General features: G+C 33.5%; 1 pseudogene; it reads right to left on the bottom strand.

Annotated features, from left to right (window-relative positions):
* Window positions 1-981: 981 nt before the first annotated feature.
* LOC120191904 lies at window positions 982-4,398 on the bottom strand (annotated as a pseudogene).
* Window positions 4,399-6,817: the final 2,419 nt, after the last annotated feature.

Here is a 6,817-nt window from a genome sequence, read left to right as displayed (position 1 = left end):
ATACTCTTTTACAAATTACAATCATAATGGCCTATTGAATTTTATTAATTAAAATTGTTATTATGTAACATTCAAGATGTAAATCAAACATATTAAACGTTCAATAACTTTTGATTTATCCAAAAAAAAAGTAACTATATCTAAATAATCTAAACATTATATAAAAATAAATTATATTCATTATCAAAATACCCTTTATTTGAGGAAATCAAATTACTAAATGTCAAATTAAGTACTTCAAATTTAATTCAATAATTTACTTATTTTTAAGAATATCTTAAACTTTTCTCTAGAAATTCTTTTAGATTTATTTATTTTCTACCGACGGTTGCCGTCACCGACAGTCTTCCCCCCCCCCCCCTTGCTCTAGTGTTAAAATTGTCTGTCATCGTTTGGAGGTTATACCTCTTTCGATGTTAGGGTCGGAGTCGACGACGACGATTCTTCAGCAAAAGAATGGTGCCTCTCTAACAACGGACAGAATGAAGGCAACCCGAGTTTTAATTATTATATGAAATTCATGACAGTCAAACGGTAAAACTTTTATCGGAATTCCATAAAAGTAGTTACCGGTAGAAACCGAGGCATTACATTGCTAGTGGAAAAGCCACAAGCATGGTTGACCTACATAAAAGTGTTAAATTTTTAATGATTTAGTTTGATGAAACTAAAGATTAGTGATTTGTATGATGTGACTTACAATGTAAATTACCCAAAATCAAACCGACGATCGTCGTGAATAGTTAGTAGTCATGTCAATCGAGCTCTCGTAACCGTTCCATGATATTTACAGATATCTTCCCGTTCTTCTCTGTCAACCTGATAATTTTTGGTACATACAAAAAGGTAACTAAAATAAGATTAAAAACCCGAATACGAAATAAATACATGAATGTATCGAAATCTATATAACATTACGTAATATGAATACCCAGATTGTTAGATCCATGATTTGGTGTTCTTACACTGTAATCTTTAGTGGAAAAGGATGGAGAAACAGCCAAAATTCAATTAGATTTCATCTCACTATCTACAATTTTTACCTTATGATCAGTGTCGGAATCATCCGGTGGAAGAAGGTGAAGTAGTGGTAGAGGCAACAACGAAGTGAGGTTGCAGAGGATTATCAAGGTGGCTAGTTATCGAATTTATCCCTTGTTATGCCGAATGCCTTGGTCAGGCCGGCTCCTATCAGACCCCCGAGGACGTTGCCTCCGTTTGATATGGACATCAGAGTTGCAAAAAGTGTTGCTTCCATTCCTTCCGGACATAGTTTTGCTGCAAGTACGAGAACTGGCATGAAAGAAGCCTGCCAATATCAAGCGCAGACAAACTCGTGACAGAATTGAAATAATAAAAAGTAATAATAATAAATCCGAATCCATATCCGAAAAAGTAAAGTAGTTTCAGATAATGAATATCCAAATCCAAATATATTATCCGTAAAAGTAAAGTGGATTCGGATAATGGATATCCGAGGGTTGATATTCGCATCCACTGTAGATGGTAATTAAAATATCCAAATCCATACCATCCATTGCCAACCCTACAATCTGCATAGGCAGATCAAGTTCCCAATTCTAATCACAAATTAAAGGACAAACGTATGAAGAAAGAACTTCAATTACCTGACTAAGAACAGTTAGAATCAAGGAATCCCCCATTGTAAACCATTCATCACTCATTCCGAACTTCCGGTTCAATCCAGTGACAAGAAAGACCTAAGTAAATAGAAAAAAAAAACATATCAATAGACGTATTATAAAGCCAAAGGTCCAATATGCAAATGATCCTAAATAACTTTTATGCAATAGTAAATCAAAACACAAACCTGAGTCATTCCAAGAATTGAACCAGAAATTGTTGTGGCAAGAAAAATCTTCCGCAATGGAACATTTTTTAAGAATCCATTGTACAGTCCAACACCAACCAGCGATGCACCCGAAGTAACAAGATTGACACGTCCTAGAAACTCTGGGGTGAAACCAAGTTTATTTGTGCTGAAATCAAAAGAGCCTTTTGTTGGAGACACAAAATGTTGGAGACACAAAAACTACATGACAATGAAGCAATGACAAGGAACATCAAACAAAGTAACAGAATGTACATGAAGAAAAACATGGCGGAGTCCGACTGTGGTGTTGCCTGCCACAAGAAAATAAAATCTGTGGGAAGAAACACATGGGGCTGTCTGAATGCATTCTACAATTGAATAATTCTCTCTTTTGTGCTTTCAAGAAAGCTAGAGTTTCCCAAAAGAACATTTGGCACCCTTGATGGGCCAATCACACACTGTTCTTTTACAAGAACAGCAACAATAGATGTTATCAGTGGTAATAATGCAGTGACACCAAAAACAAACCTAGACATTAAATTGGTAATAAAATGATTAACCCAAAATTGTCACTTTTTTTCCCCTTGTAAATTATACCATAGATCACTCTAACTACCTTACACCATAAGCATCCACCAGAGAGCCACTAAAATAGGAACTCACAATTCCACCAAAAGCTGCAGAACCCCAGCATAGAGACTGAAGAGAAGCTGACACACTTTGTGACTCCCCACGTGACCTCTCCACAACCATGGAATCTACAACCTACACCATGCATCAATTACTAACATAATTCAGGATCATTCCTAGAATATGAATAGCATGACAGCTGAACAAAGAACCGTTTTAAGGCTAACATTTAAGATGCTTCTGATTGTAGTGTAGACATGAACAAACTCATGCAGTCGTGTGAAGTTGCCAATAGAAAATAAGGCATCCCTAACAATCAGTCACAACAAATTCAAAATCTACTTAAGTTTTTTTCTTTTTGGTTTGATGAATGTGTTAGAGCAGGATTTCAAGGAATGTTATGATTCACATTTGAGGCCAAGCATGAATTACGACTTGTAAATGAATTAACTTACTATTTTATTCTAAAAAATACCTTAGCTTGACATCAATTCATGATTAAGCTAACAAATATAGGAAAAGGATCAGGCAATATTCTCTTGCAAAGGTTGGATATATAGACAGTTTGGATTAGAAATGTAGCCAGCTTAGAATACATATCAAACCCTAGACCACCATCGGAAACAAAGAAATCATAGAACCCTAGACTGCCATCGATAGAAATAGTTATCTTTAAGTGAATAACTTAAAGCAGAAGAAACTTACAACATCAGAGAAGGCAACAGAAAAAGATTAAAGAAGTATGCAGCATGCAATACCATATTTGCTGTCAACAAATGTGGCCATCAAACTCCATGAGAGTGCACCAAGAAGTCCCGAAAGAACCAAGTATGATCTTCTCCGATAACCAAATAGTGGGATAGAATCACTGCCAAGACAAAGTACTGCTCAAAGCAAATCTAGAGACGATAAATACTTCAAAATTCTCAGAGATGATTATAATCAGAAATAGGTAATTAACAGAAGTGTACCCAATAAACCCATAAAGTGGCTTAACAAGCCACGGTAGTGCAGAAAAACCAGTTATCACAGCTGTCTAGTCAACCACATATATCCAGTCAATTCTTTAAGAAGATCATAAGATATACATGCAATAAAATGCAATGCAAACTCATTAAAATACTTGTCTTAAGCTGCTTTAACTTATCAAAGGAAACACATTCTTTAATACAGTGTAAGAGCCAAATAATTCAATATTTTACTCAACAGTTCTTTTATTATAACTAAATTTTAAAGTCAGAAATGCAATTCTTTCTGGAAAAAACATATGAACTTGATAAAACAACTGCATTAGAATCAGTGTTGTATTTTAAGTTATTCGTTTATTTTATTTATTTATTGTGATTTCACATCTACCATTTGGTTTAAATTTTATCAAATGAAATGCAACATACAAACTGCAAGTAGCAAACAGAAAAAAAAATACATCTCTAAGAGCTGCAATAAAGAAAACATCTTGAAGTTTTCTATAAAGCAAAAGTAAAGGGAACGAAAACAAAATCATAATTGATTAAAATGAAGAAATCACTCAACTGTAAAATTTATTCTACCGCCATCAATTCACATAAATAATAAAACCAATAACTATAAAGCAAATGAAGCGAAAACAAAACCATAAGTGATTAGAGTAAACAAATTACCTAACACGTAGAACAGATTCTACCACTACTATGTAATAAAAATAAGAAAATCATTTATCATCCAAGAAAACCAAATCAAGCCCAATTCAACTTAAAACCAGTACTGAATTATGAAATTATCAGCAAGAATAGCTCGAATATTAAGGGGGGAAATAAAGGAAACATACTTCAGCAGGATCAAGATGCAAATTATCTTTCAAGTAAAAGCTAACGGCAAGCCTTGCAAGGCCTAAAATGCCTTGAACGAAATACACCATAGCAATCGCCACATTGTCTGGCGACACATCAACTCCGAAATATTTCAATCTGCTGTTTCTCAGGGCCGGTCCAATGAGTTTTAATGCCCTGGGCGAGATAATAATTTTATATCCCTATACTTGTAACGTATAATAGACAAAATATAATTTTTTAAAACAAAAATGTAATAAAAATTATCGTCAAACAATATCAATGCTAATACAAACCAAAGTTTATGTTGTTGACTTGTTCTTTCTCACAATCAACTGATCTGAAAAATTAATGATGAAATCAAAATAATCAGAAGGAATCACTCTAAAAACTGTATTGAACGAAAATAAAAGAAGATAAATTAAACAGGAAAGCTATCTACTGCTAGGCTGCTAGCAAAACAGAAAATGCAATCTCATGATCCAATATCCAGAAAGCACTTGCAAACATTAGCCAGCACTTGCAAACATTTGCAAACATTCATCCCCCAGGCTTCACGCTTGTCGAAAAATAATTGGGTTCCATAACTATAATTTGTTGCATGTTAAAATTCTGCACTCACTAGTCAAGCCTCGTTTCAAAAAATGAAATCAAATGGCATACGGACTACTGCATTTCGTTTTCCAAAAACAGGAACCAATTTAAGCCCCACCCAATCGAACCAAATGGCTAACTTAAAACCATTAGGCAAGAACAAACTAATACCATTTCCAAAATCTTCAAAGTGAACCTGATTCTTTGGACAAATAGGCCCCAAAGTAAAAAACATTGAAGCACATTCCAGATTCCTTGAAAGTATTTTGATAATGGAGTGCCAGAAATTCATTAATATCAAAATCAACAAGGACAACTAAAAAGAAACCCCTAATCGCTTCAATTCAATGCTAAGACGGTAAGACTAAACAAGAAATTCATATTGAACATTTAAAAATAAACCTCTGATTTAAACAAAACTCAGATAAGAAAAATCTCGGTCATACAATAAGGTATCTAATCAATTCAACAAAAATCGATAATATCTTTAAAATCCATAAATAATGGAATTATATAATAGACAAAGAAGGGAATTTCGAAGAGGACTGGATAGATAACCAGGTAGATCCAAGAAATTTGTCTCACTACATAAATTATAGAAAGCTGACATGCGAGAACTAGAAAAGCAGAAATGCATCCAAACACGAAGTAAATTAGAGAATAGTGCGAAGGATCTCGAACAACCGAAAACTGAAAACAACTCAATCTCGGATTCAGTTTTACAAGAAAAATGAGTGTTGTCATGTCTGGTAAAAGCAAAAGAGGCAATAATTGGGAAGGCAAAATATTAGAATGATGTCCTGTGCCCAGGCCCATGTGGCACATGTCTTGGGCCGGCCCTGGCTGTTCTCCTTCCTCGAACTCGTCGAAGTACTCGTCCCTTCTTCCATCTCCATTGCTGAAATGCCTTCATTTCCAGCACCTTATTAAGAAAAAACAAAAGTAAATTCAAATTCTTTGTTTTTTTTCTTAAGAAATGAAAAATTAAACTTACTATTTATAGTATCTATAAATGGCTCGTCTTCCCTGGAGGAAGGTGGGAGGGCGACGGACATATTGTTTCTTTCACGGGAGATATTTACGACGGATTATGCGGCGGTGAGAGGCGGCAATTGCGATGAGAGCTATAGGCTTACGGTGGCGGAATTGATGATGGCGATGGGGAGGAGACAAAGAGAGGGCAAAATGGGGTTTGTGGAGAGAGATTGTGGAGCCATTTGATCGGGGGTTTGCCGGATTTTTTATTTAAAGCATTGACGTAATCACGTTTAATGGAATTGATGTCTCTCAATTTACTAATGTGTTGTCTTTATTGGAAGATTTCAATTTTTCTCTCTCGATTGGTTTGGGCAAAAAGTAGGATAAACTAAATATTTAGTAACTCACGTATCTTTATAGTATCATTTTAGTTATTTAATTATATATATATACTTTAAATATTTTGATTTCGTTTTCATCTTTCATCATTAAAAAATTAATAATGACGATGATGTGTCATCATAAGATAATATCACGTCAGCAACATTATTTATTTTTTTAATGACGATTGATCAAAATGAAACTAAACATAACGTTAAGTATAATTATGAATAAAAAAATAGTTGAATGACCAAAACAAATTATAAAAATATAATAATTAAATATGTAGTTTACCTAAAACAATTTATCAATTAATGATGTTTTTATAATCTCATTCTTATAATTGGTCATCTTTATTTTTATTAGACGAAAAGGTATTATTATCAATAATATTCTTTTAATAGTCATAAATAGTTTATAAAGTAATATATGTTTATATGTTTTGTTTAACTTATTAATAACTAACACACACCATGTAGATACATGAGCTCGAATTCAAGATTTCTAAATGAATAATATTTTCTTTTATCACTAAGATCAAATGGGTACTAATAAGAAAATTTTTAAATAATAAATTTTTGGGTAAAGTAAA

This window comes from Hibiscus syriacus, unplaced genomic scaffold (genome assembly GCF_006381635.1).
Source record: "Hibiscus syriacus cultivar Baekdansim isolate YM2019G1 unplaced genomic scaffold, ASM638163v2 tig00116971_pilon, whole genome shotgun sequence".
NCBI classification, from domain to species: Eukaryota; Viridiplantae; Streptophyta; class Magnoliopsida; order Malvales; family Malvaceae; genus Hibiscus; species Hibiscus syriacus.
The sequence above is the reverse complement of the archived record's forward strand: the minus strand, read 5'-3'. Positions and strand labels throughout refer to the sequence as shown.